This window comes from Jaculus jaculus, chromosome 14, assembly GCF_020740685.1.
Source record: "Jaculus jaculus isolate mJacJac1 chromosome 14, mJacJac1.mat.Y.cur, whole genome shotgun sequence".
NCBI classification, from domain to species: Eukaryota; Metazoa; Chordata; class Mammalia; order Rodentia; family Dipodidae; genus Jaculus; species Jaculus jaculus.
The window spans coordinates 18,180,566-18,193,737 of NC_059115.1; positions in this window are offsets into that span (position 1 = coordinate 18,180,566).

The window sequence follows — 13,172 nt, forward strand, 5'->3', positions numbered from 1 at the left end:
TAGCAGAATCAATATTGTGAAAATGGCTATATTACCAAAAGGAATCTACAGATTTAATGTAATTCCCATCACAGTTTCAATACCATTCCTCTTATAACTAGAAGAAACAAACAAAATTTTCACATATATTTGCAATATTTATTAATATATGGAATTTTCAGTTCCTTCTTTGTGAAAAATCCAATTCAAACCTAGAGGGATGGCTTAGTGATTAAGGTTTGTTCATGCAAAGCAATTTGCAAAGAATTTACCCAATTTCAACTCCCCAGGACCCACATAAAATTCGATGCACAGAGTGGCACATACATCTGAAGTTTGTTTGCAGAGGTTGGAGGCCCTGACATGTCCATTCTCTATCTGTCTGTCTCTGTTCTCTCTGCCTCTCTCTTCTGGCAAATAAATAAATAACTATTTTAAGAATTTTTTTGTTTTGCTTTTATAGCTGTCATTAGGACCAGAGGACAACTGCCAATTCACTTTTTATTATTTTTCTTGGTTTTTTGAGGTAGGGTCTTGCTCTAGCCCAGGCTGACCTAGAATTCACAATGTTCTCTGGCTGGCCTTGAAATCTCAGCAATTTTCCTACCTCTGCCTACAAAGTGCTGGGATTAAAGGCGTGCACCATCACTCCCAGCTCCAACTCACGTTTGTGCTGAATACATAGAGATGGATTTTCTCTCAGGGGTTTTTGTGTTTATACCCCTGCTGTAGCCATAGCAACAGTTACTAGAGTAGACTTGGCTTTGAGGCAGGACTGAGTTGTAAAAGAATGAAATAATTCCCATCACATATGTTTTACTTTTTCTATCCTCTGGCCATCAAGCCTATCTCAGTGTCTTTGTTCTTCACTTCAGCAACAATGGTCCCTGTCTTAGATCAAAATTACAAAATACAATGGGAAAAAAAAACATGGAAGAAATTCATGTTTGGGCACTGCTCATTTTTCAAGTCTACATCTTTCTTTTTCATTCTCCTTGCAATTGTTTATTTTAGATACCTCAATTATATCTTCAGTTTCCATTTCTCAAAAAATTTTCAGTTGTAATTTGTGAATTCTAACCTATAATGCATTTACTTGATCATAGCTGGCACCAGAAGTCACATATTAATTTTCAAGTGATAAGCCATCCTTGCATTCCTGGAGACACTCTTTGGTCTTAACATTGGTGTTTTCCCTTTTTGATGGCTTTGAGTACTAATAATGTGATCATGACTATATCTGTACTCATGAAGGAGCTTAATCTGACATTACCAGGAGTTTTAATTAAATTTTTTGTACTCAAAGATTTGCTCAATTTTACATTATAAGCAAAGGTTACAGATAAATACAGATATTTAGGATCATTGATGTATAGATGGTATACAATCTCATAAAATAGTATTCTGGACTGGAGAGAATGCTTAGCAGTTAAAGCTCTTACCTGTAAAGCCTGAGGACACAGGACCAATTCCCCCAGACCCACAAGGCGGCACATGTATCTGGAGTTAGTTTGCAGTGGCTGGAGGTCCTGGTTCTCTCTCTCTCTTTTCTCTCTCCAATAAAAAAAATACGTCTATATTCTTAAGAAATAAAAATATGCTGTTAGATGTAAGGTAACAGATTAGTCCCAACTGAATAATAGCAAGTGACTTCAATAACCTACTTTCACTAATGTAAAACAAAACTAAAAGAGAGAGAAATCCTTGATTTAAATGACACCATAGATCAAATGGACCAAATGGACATCTGTAAAACATCCCATCCAAACACTGTATAATATACATTCTTCTCAGCAGCCCATAAGACTTTCTTTTTTTTTTAATTTTTATTAGCATTTTCCATGATTATAAAAAAATCCCGTGTTAATTCCCTCCCCCCCCCCCCACTTTCTCCTTTGAAATTTCATCCTCCATCAAGACTTTCTTTAAGAGAGGACACTGGGACACAAAGCAAGTCTCAACATACAAGGAAATTGAAATAACTTCTTGTATCTGTATGACAATAATAGATAAAGTTAAAAACCAACAAGAAAAACCACAGAAGATACACAATTTCATGGAGATTAAACAACACACCATTGAATAATGAGTGAGTCACTGAAAACTTAAAGAAGTAAACAGAAAATTCCTATCAGTGGATCTTCCAGGTAAGATGGCAGCTTAGGAGCCATGCCAAACCAGTGTAGAGAGAGATTTAAGCAAAGCCCCAGCAAAATACACTCTTGTTCTCAAAAGTGAAGGAGTATAGATTATTCTTAGACACAGCAGAGAAGCCAGAGAGACCAAGACCCACCAGGAAGGAGGAAACCGGCCAGAGTCCCACGCTGAGGATCCTGCTCCCGCCCGGGGGCAGTCCCGCCAGGTGGACCAGGCAGCAGCAGCCACAGCAGAGACCAAGCAACAGATTTTTTTAACTCCATTAGCCTTCTTGCAGAGTTAAGAAATCTGAAGGAAAGACAGCTGAGATCAACTAAAGAGCTACTGAAAGTGTGAACAACTCCAGAAGTCTGAACTCTCCCATCCCCCTCCATCAGAACCACAAACCTCCAGCATTCAGCCCCCTGTGGCAGTAAAGCCAGCAGAGTAGATCAAAGGTACAGCTGCACAGCACAATTCAGAGGGATCGAGGTGGGCACTCAGCATTGGTGAGATTGGAAGCCACCCCAAAAGGTAATGAGGCTGACTTACAAAAAAAAAAAAAAAAATAGGTACACAGTCCTGCAAGAGCTCATCTCTCTTTCCTTGTCAGGGCAGGTTTATGGGGTATAGATTCTTGGTTGGCTTTACCATTTTCAAATAACCTATAATTGCGGGTTGAATTTTATTACCTTGGGTGCTTTCATATATATAGGGCCTTTGTTTTTTTTTTTTGCTTCTGTCATTATTGGGGGCAGGGTCTGATCCAGATCCAGGGTTACCTGGAACCCAGTTCAGAACAGAAATCTCTACCTCCCAGATGACAAGATTAAGGGTGTAGAACAACACACACCCCTAGATATTTGGGCTTTATATGACTATCTGTTCGTTTTAATCCCCACAATTACATACTTTGTGCTGGTTTTTATTGATTGTGTATGTTACTTGGTTGAAGTTTAGAATTTGCCAGTAAATTATTCCACACAGTCCACTAGAATACTTGCTTAGCAAGCAAAATCTACACCTAGGATTATTTCTGTGGCTTGACTGGTGCACAAGAGCTACACCTGGCACGTTGAACTCATATCCTGAGGGTATATAGAGGTGGATTGCCATGTCCGGGAACACTCCAGGTAGGTAGAAAACCCAAGCATCAAATCAACTCAGGATGCAAAAGTCGCTACAATATAATACAAGAAACTCAAATAATCAAGACAATACAGTCCCCCCCAAAACTATAAACCCATTAGAAATGATCACCAATGAGACTGCTTTAGATAAAATGCCTGACAAAGATTTCAAGAAAATGATGGTATCTATGCTTAAAGAAATCAACGAAGAAATGAAGGGAATCAAAGAAGAAAAACAAAGGAATTAAAGAAGAAAACAAACTTCTGAAAGAGAACACAGGAAACCAGCTTAATGAAATAAAAAGGTCATTACAGGATATGAGTAAGGAAATAGAAATACTGAAGAAAAACCTGAAATCCTGGCTCTGAAGAATACAGTCAATGAAATAAAAAACTCTGTGGAATAGCCGGTCGTGGTGGCGCAAGCCTTTAATCCCAGCACTTGGGAGGCAGAGGTAGGAGGATCGCCATGAGTTCGAGGCCACCCTGAGACTACAGAGTTAATTCCAGGTCAGCCTGGACCAGAGTGAGACCCTACCTCGAAAAACCAAAAAAAAAAAAAAAAAAACTCTGTGGAAAGTTTCACCAGTAGAATAGATACATAGGGTTGGATTTTCTCTAAGAACAGAATATCTAAACTAGTAGACCAGGTGGCAGATCTAATACAGTCCAAAAAAGAAAAAGACAAACTAATAGCAAGGTATGAATGGGAATTTCAAGATATTCGGGACACTATGAAAAGATCAAACATAAGAATTCAGGTATAACAGAAAGAGAAGAATTTCAATTCAGAGGCTTAGTAGGTGTTTTTAACAAAATCATACAAGAAAATTTTCCTCAGATTGGGAAAGGAAAGGAATGTCAATGCAGATACAAGAAGCTTTTTGTTGTTGTTGTTGTTTTGTTTTTTGAGGTAGGGTCTCACTCTAGCCCAGGCTGACCTGGAATTCACTATGGAGTCTCAGGGTGGCCTTGAACTCACAGCGATCCTCCTACCTCTGCCTCCCAAGTGCTGGGATTAAAGGCATGTACCACCATGCCCGGCTTACAAGAAGCTTTTAGAACATCAAACAGACACAATCTGGAAAGAACCTCTCATCACCTTGTCATAATTAAACTACAAAACACACAAACCAAAGAAAATATATTGAAAGCAATATACAAGTCACCTACAAAGGTAAACCCATCAGAATAACTGCAGATTACTCAACACAAACTTTAAAAGGCAGAAGGGCATGGAATTACATTCCAAGTTCTGAAAGATAACAACCATCAACCAAGATTACTTTATCTTGCAAAGCTATCTATCAAAACTGATGGAGAAATAAGGGCATTCCACAACAAAAACAGGCTAAAGAAATTTATGACAACTAAACCAGCTCTATAGAAAATATTTGAAGGAATTTTTAAAAATTTTTTGTTCATTTTTATTTATGTATTTGAAAGTGACAGAGAGAGAAAGAGGCAGAGAAAGAGAGAGAGAATGGGCATACCAGGGCCTTCTTCCACTGAAAATGAACTCCAAACGCATGTGTGCCCTTGTGCATCTGGCTAACATGGGTCCTGGGGAATTGAGCCTAGAACCAGGGTCCTTAGGCTTCACAAGCAAGCACATACCTGCTAAGCCATCTCTCCAGCCCTTGAAGGAATTCTTAATACTGAGAGAAAGCAAAATGCACACAGGAGGAAATAGGAAAAAATAGACCACATCAAATAACAGTTAATACAAATGAGTAAAGGGAAAACAGGAAACACCACAAAATAAGAAAAATGGTGAGAATAAATGCATACCTTTCAATAATAACTCTTAATATCAATAGCCGCAATGCACCATCCAAAAGACACAGGCTTGCAGATTGGATTAAAAGGCAGCATCCTGCCATTTGTTGCCTCCAGGAAACTCATCTCTCAATAAAAGATAGACACTGCCTTAGAGTGAAAGGATCAAAAATGTTATTTCAAGCAAATGTGTCTAGGAAACAAGCAGGGGTTGCTATCCTAATATCTGTCAGGATAGACTTCAAACCAACATTAGTGAGGAAAGATAAAGAAGGTCATTTTATACTGATTAAAGGAACTCTCTAGCAGGAGGACATTGCAATCCTAAATATATTTTCACCTAACATGGGGGCTCCAAGTTTCATCAAACAAGCACTATTAGACTTCAGGTCACAGATAACATCAAATGCAATTGTAGTGGGAGACTTCAATACCCCACTCTCATCAATTGACAGGTCATCATAGCAAAAAATGAACAGAAAGACATCTGAATTAAATGATGTCATGGAACAAATGGACCTAATAGATATCTACAGAACATTCCATCCAAATGCTTCAGAATATATATTTTTATCAGCAGCACATGGAACATTCTCTAAAATAGAGCATATGTTAGGACACAAAGCAAATCTCCACAAATATAGGAAAATTGAAATAATCCCTATACTCTAATCACAATGGGATTAAACTGCATATCAGCAACAAGAAAAGCTATGAAGCAGACAGAATTTCATGGAGACTAAACAGTACATTATTGAATGATCAGTGGATCATTGATGAAATCAAAAAGGAAATCAATAAATTCATAGAATCAAATGATGATGATAATACAACATACCAAAAACCTTTGGGACACAGTGAAGGCAGTTCTAACAGGGAAGTTTATAGCTCTAAGTGCCTATATTAAGAAATTAGAGCCAGGTGTGGTGGCGCACACTTTTAATCCCAGCACTCGGGAGGCAGAGGTAGGAGGATTGCTGTGAATTCGAGGCCACCCTGAGACTCCATAGTGAATTCCAGGTCAGCCTGGGCTAGAGTGAGACCCTACCTCAAAAAAAAACAAAAATTAAAAAAAAAAAGAAATTAGAGGGCTGGAGAGATGGCTTAGCAGTTAAGAGCTTGCCTGTAAAGCCTAAGGACCCCAGTTTGAGGCTCGATTCCCCAGGACCCACATTAGCCAGATGGACAAGGGGGCACATGCATCTGGAGTTCGGTTGCAGTGGCTAGAGGCCCTGGAGTGCCCATACTCTCTCTCTCAGTCTGTCTCTTTCTCTCTCTGTCTGTTGGTCTCAAATAAATAAATAAAAATAAAAAAAAATTTAGAAATGAATTAGAGAGCTAACAAATAAATAATTTAATGCTCCACCGTAAGGCCTTGGAAAAAGAACGAGACAAATGAAAAAGTAGTAGAGGAGAAGAATTCATAAAGATTAGGGCAGAAATTAATGAAATGGAAACCAAAACAGCAACCCAAAGAATCAACAAAACAAAGAATTGGTTTTGAAAGGATAAACAATATTAATAAACCCTTAGCAAATTTGACCAGAAGAAAGAGAGAAGATTCAAAAATTAATAAAGTTAGAGATGAAAAAGACAACATTACAACAGATACCAAAGAAATTCAGACTATTGTAAGGACATGCTTTAAGAATATATATGCCTCTAAGTTTGAAAACCTGAAAGAAATGGATGATTTCCTTGATTCATATGACCTACAAAAATTAAATCAAGGGCTGGAGAGATGGCTTAGAGGTTAAGCGCTTGCCTGTGAAGCCTAAGGACCCCAGTTCAAGGCTCCATTCCCCAGGACCCACATTAGCCAGATGCACAAGGGGCACATGCGTCTGGAGTTCGTTTGCAGTGGCTGGAAGCCCTGGCATGCCCATTCTCTCTCTCTCTCCCTCTCTCTCTCTCTCTCTCTCTCTCTCTCTCTCTCTCTCTCTCTCTCTCCCCCTGCCTCTTTCTCTCTCTGTCTGTAGCTCTCAAATAAATAAAATAAACAAAAAAAATTTTTAAAAATTAAATCAAGATGAGATAAACCATTTAAATAGACCTGTAACAAGTACAGAGATCCGATCAGTTATAAAAAGTCTCCCAACTAAAATAATAATAATAATCCCAGGTCCAGATGGATTCACTGGTGAACTTTACCAGAACTTCATGGAAGAACTAACACCAATGCTTCTCAAACTTTTCCATAAAATAGAAAAGGAAGTAATTCTACCCAACTTCTTCTATGAAGCCAGAATCACCCTCATACCAAAACCAGGCAAAGACAGAACAAAAAAAAAAGAAAGAAAGAAAAGAAAATTACACAATCTCCTTCACGAACATAGATGCAAAAATTCTGAACAAAATACTGGCAAACAGAATACAAGAATATATCAAAAATATTATTCACCCCGACCAACTTAGCTTTATCCCAGGGATGCAGGGGTGGTTCAACATATGCAAATCAATAAATGTAATACATCATATAAATGGTCTGAAGGACAAAAATCACATGATCATCTCAACAGATGCCGAAAAGGCATTTGACAAATCCAATATCCTTTCATGGTAAAAGTATTACAGAAACTGGGCCTAGAAGGAACATATCTCAACATAATAAATGCTATTTATGACAAACCTGCAGCTAACATAATACTAAATGGTGAAAAACTCGAAGCTTTTTCATTAAATTCAGAAACAAAACAAGGGTGTCCACTGTTCCCATTTTTATTTAATATTGTTCTAGAAGTCTTAGCTATAGCAATAAGGCAAGAGATATCATAAAAGGGTACAAATTGTAAAGGAAGAGATCAAATTATCACTATTTGCAGATGATATGATTCTATACATAAAAGACCCTAAAAACTCTACCAGCAAACTGTTAGAGCTGATAAACACTTTTAGCGACTTGGCAGGATACAAAATAATCCCACAGAAATCAGTAGCTTTCTTATATACTAACAACAAACATTCAGAGAATGAAATCAGGGAATCTCTCCCATTCACAATTGCCTCAAAAAAAAAAAAAAGTATCTTGGAACAAACTTAGCTAAGGAAGTGAAGAAGCTCTACAATGAGAACTTTAAAACACTCAAGCAAGAAATTGCAGAAGACACAAGGAAATGGAAGGATATCCCATGCTCTTGGATTTGAAGAATCAATATTTTGAAAATGTCAATCTTACCTAAAGCAATCTACACATTTAATGCCATCCCCATTAAAATTCCAATAGCATTCTTCACGAGAATAGAAAAAAACTCCAAAATGTCATTTGGAAATACAAAAAACCTCGAATAGCCAAAACAATTTTGAGCAACAAAAATAAGACTGGTGGTATCACCATACCCAATTTTAAGCTATATTACAAAGCCATAGTAACAAAAACAGCATGATAATGGCACAAAGACAGACATGTAGAACAATGGAACAGAATAGAGTACCCAGATGTTAATCCAGGCAACTACAGCCATCTGATTTTTGTCAAAAATGCCAAAAATATTCATTAGAGAAAAGACATCTTCTTCAACAAGTGGTGCTGGGAAAACTGGATATCTATATGTAGAAAGATTAAAATAGATCCTTGTCTTTCCCCATACACAAAAATCAAATCCAAGTTGATCAAGGACTTTAATATCAGACCTGAGACTTTGAAATTGCTAGAGGAAAAGGCAGGGGAAACCCTTCAACATATTGGCATAGGTAATGAATTTCTGAATATAACCCCAATTGCTCAGAAAATAAAACTGCTAATCAACTACTGGGATCTCATAAAATTACAAAGCTTTTGTACATTAAAGGACACTGTGACTAGAGCAAAGAGACAACCTACAGAATGGGAGAAAATCTTTGCCAGTTTCACATCTGACAGAAGATTAATATCCAGAATATACAAAGAACTCAAAAAATAGAACAATAAGAAATCAAGTAATCCAATCAAAAAATGGGCTATGGCTGGGCGTGGTGGCACATGCCTTCAATCCCAGCACTTGGAAGGCAGAGGTAGGAGGACCACCACAAGTTCGAGGCCACCCTGAGACTACATAGTGAATTCCAGGTCAGCCTGAGCTAGAGTGAGACCCTACCTCTTAAAAAAAAAAAAGTCTATGGAACTAAATAGTTCTCACTGGAAGAAATACAGATGGCATATAAATATCTAAAAAAGTGTTCTGCATTGTTAGCAATCAGGAAAATGCAAATTAAAACTACCTTGAGATTCCATCTCTCTCCCGTCAGAATGGCTACCATCAAGAAAACAAATGACAATAAATGTTGGTGAGGTTGTGGTAAAAGGGGAACCCTTCTGCACTGTTGGTGGGAATGTAATCTGGTGCAGCCATTGTGGAAATCAGTGTGAAGGTTCTTGAGGCAGCTAAAAATAGATTTGCCATATGATCCAGCTATAGCACTCCTAGGCATATATCCTAATGACTCTTCTCACTACCTTAGAGATACTTGTACAACCATGTTTATTGCTGCACTATTCACAATAGATAGGAAATGGAACCAGGCTAGATGTCCATCCACATATGAATGGATAATAAAGATGTGATATATCTACACAATGGAGTTCTATCCAGCGGTAAAGAAAAATGAAATTATGAAATTTGGAGGGAATTGAATGGATTTGGAAAGGATTATGCTAAGTGATGTAACACAGGCTCAGAAAGCCAAACATCGCATGTTCTCTCTTACATGTGGATCTTAGCTACAAATGTGTAGACTTGTGAGTGACCTGGAGCCAATAATCAGTAACAGAGCCTCATAAGATAGAAAAAAGATATAAGGGAGGGAGGAGAGGGAAGGTTTTAAAAGGATGGTATTGTATATGTAAGAAGAAGAATAGATTACAGAGAGGGAAAAGGCCTAAACGAGGTCAGGGGAAGAGATTATATAAAAGAAATGTTGGGGGGGGGGGGGGCAAGGGTCAATCAAAATTCAAGACATTCTGAATAATACATAGGAAAACTACTTTCTTGAATAATGGTACATACTGAAGCCATAGATTGTTACTAGAAAATTTTCAGTGCCTGGGGTGGGATACCTCCCAGAGAGTCATTGGCCAGGGAGGTCTATGTTGCCTCCAAAACATTACAGGCTATTGCCAAGGCCCTTGGTTCCCCATGAGAAAGAGATGGTAAGACCCTATTGCTGAAGACATCACATGCCTGAGCAGCAAAGTCACTGAGAAAACAAGGTGGCGATGAGCAGAAAAACTCTCCCTGTAGCCCAGCAAAGTGAAAGCTGGAAAAAACTGCACTGTATGCAGTCTTATGGGAGACAGAAGTCATCAGCGGTGAAAACAGTGGACACTGGAAACCTCAAGTTTGGCCAGACAGGCCAAATGTCTGAACAAGTGCAATAGTGGTATGTCTGCTCTGGAGGAAACCAACTGCTCTCTAATTGGACTGAAGGCTCACTCTATGGGAGGGAATACCTGCCTGATACTGAAAACCTAATCAAAAGCCTACAGCAGAAGTCATGAGCCTTAGGGGTATAAAGCCTGCTCTTGTCTGAATAAATGCGTGTATTACTCTCACCAAATTGCCCTGAAATCACTACACTTAATGTTCTTACTCATATATTAATGTTATTCTCAATTCTGGTTAGAGAAGCTTCTCTTTTCAGATGGTGATGACCAGTGGGATGGCCCTAAAGGCAACATAGTGCTGAGAAGAAGGGATGGAGGAGTGTCCAGCACTGAAACATCTCACACCCTCCAAGCTCACAGTCCATTGCAGAAGAGGTGGCGGAAAGAATGTTAAGAGCCAAAGGAAGGGTACCACTCCCTACATTCAACTGTCTGGACAGAATTTGGCCTCGATATCCAAGACCTCACAGTGCCTAGCAATACCCACACAAGACCCTCATAATAGGAGATAAAGATGATGACATCAAATTAAAACAGAAACTAATGGAGAGAGGGAGGGGAAATGACAGAGAGCAGAGCTATGAAGGAGAAAGTGGGGGAGGGGAAGGGAAGGAAATACCATGGTTTGTTGTCTGTAAGTATAGAAGTTGTCAATAAAATATAAAAAAAATTCTTATCCGTGAATGGAAATAAGAACACAATAAGCTAAAACTTAATGGGTCAAATGAACTCAGTCCTAAGAGAGGAGTTTATCAGTGCAAATGCCTCCATTAAAAAAAGAAAAAAACAGAAAGATCTCAAATATATAACTTAAAGGTGAGCCTTAGGGTCTTGGAGACAAAAGAACAAGGCAAACACAAAAATATCAGACAGAAGAACACAATTAAAATCAGGCCAAAATTAATGAAATGAATCTTACAAGAAATCTGTTAATCTCTAATGTCTGAACCTGCAGTACTCCAACGTGGCAAGGGATGTCGCTGTTGCTCCTGAAAAGTGTGGTCTCTGGACTAAAGAGGCATGAACCTAAGGAGAATGGATTCTGGAGAAAATCAGAAATGCAGTAGAGACAGGGACTGGAAGTGGCCCTGAACTTGCTGTCTAGGAAAACAGAGAAATTGGTTATAAAGCACACCATGATGCATATGGAAGTATTTGTTTGCTTTATATGCCGAGTGAGTTTTGGCAGAGCATGTTATCTTACCCCTATAAGTCCAGGTACCAGGTGGTAGAAGCAAGAGCATGCCTGGAGCTCAGAAGTTCAAGGCCAACCATGAACTTCGGAAGACCACATCGAAAGGAAAAGGAGACAGAGAATGAAAAGGTTCTAGAACATAAGTTATGTTTCTTGAGATAACAAAATTAGAAAAATTAATAGTATGGGGTGAGGGGAGAATACACTGTCATAAGGGGCTGTTTGAAAGTTACGATAACTTCACTTTAGGGTTTTCCTTAACATTTTATTTATTACATAAAACTTACTGCTAGAATTCAGTGTGTTTTCCATTAACAATATTACTCAGTTTTTTAAAACCCACAAAATACATTATAGAAAAAGTCAGAAAAATGTTGCCACTCCAATTCATTCCACACTATTCCCAGCATCTCCACCAGTTTATAGTCCATCATTGCCACTTATGATACAGGTTTTGTCAGCCAGGGTTCTACCCAAGAATAAATGACCAGATCCGAAGTCCAGACCAGGCCATCAGAAGGAGCAGGCTCAGAGCAGGAGGGATGACTCAGTAAAGTGGTTACTATGCAAGCATGAGGACCTGAGTTCGCTTCCCAGAACCTATGTAAATGTCAGGCATAGTGGCACACACCTATAATCCCAGTCCTCAGAGATAGGAGGGTAGCCAGGACTTGCTGGCTAGCTACTCTATCTGAATTAATGAGGTCAGGGTTCACTGAGAGACTTTGTCTTACAAAATAATAATAAAGTGAAGAATACCTGATGAAAGAAAAAAAGACAGACAGAAAGAAAAGGGCACCCACCAAAACCCTCAAACAGGTTCTAATGTTTCAGTCCACAGAATTTCTTCTTCATGAACCTCACTTCATGACAACTCTCAACTGGTTATTTTAGGCCCACCTAAACTATCAAGGAATGTCTCATTAATGTCAGCACAGTATAATTGTTAAAAATGAAAGAATCGGGGACTGGAAAGATGGCTTAGCACTTAAGGCACTTGCCTGAGAAGGCTAAGGACCCGAGTTAGATTCCCCAATTCCCACGTAAAGCCAGATGCACATGTTGATGCATGTGTCTGGAATTAGTTTACAGTGGCTAGAGGCCCTGGTTGCACATTCTGTATCTGCCTCCTACTCTCTCTCAAGTAAAATAAACTATTTGTAAAAATGAAAGAATGTATTGTAACATCTTAAATAAAATTTCGTATGGTACATGCCACACAGATCTATAAAACCAATCACCCCAGCCCATCCATGTCAACTTGGATCCTGCATACAGCTCTGTAAAATGTATATTGTTTTAAAATATTTTATTTATTTATTTTGTTTTTTCTAGGTAGGGTCTCACTCTAGCTCAGGCTGACCTGGAATTCACTATGAAGTCTCAGGGTGGCCTCGAACTCACAGCGATCCTACCTCTGCCTCCCAAGTGCTGGGATTAAAGGCATGTGCCACCACGTCCGGTTCAAATATTTTGTATGTTATTTAGTTACTTGAAAGCAGAGAGAGACAGAGAAAAGAGAGACAGACAAAGAATACTTACACCAGGGCCTCCAGCCACTGCAAACAAACTCCAGGTACATTCACCACTTTAT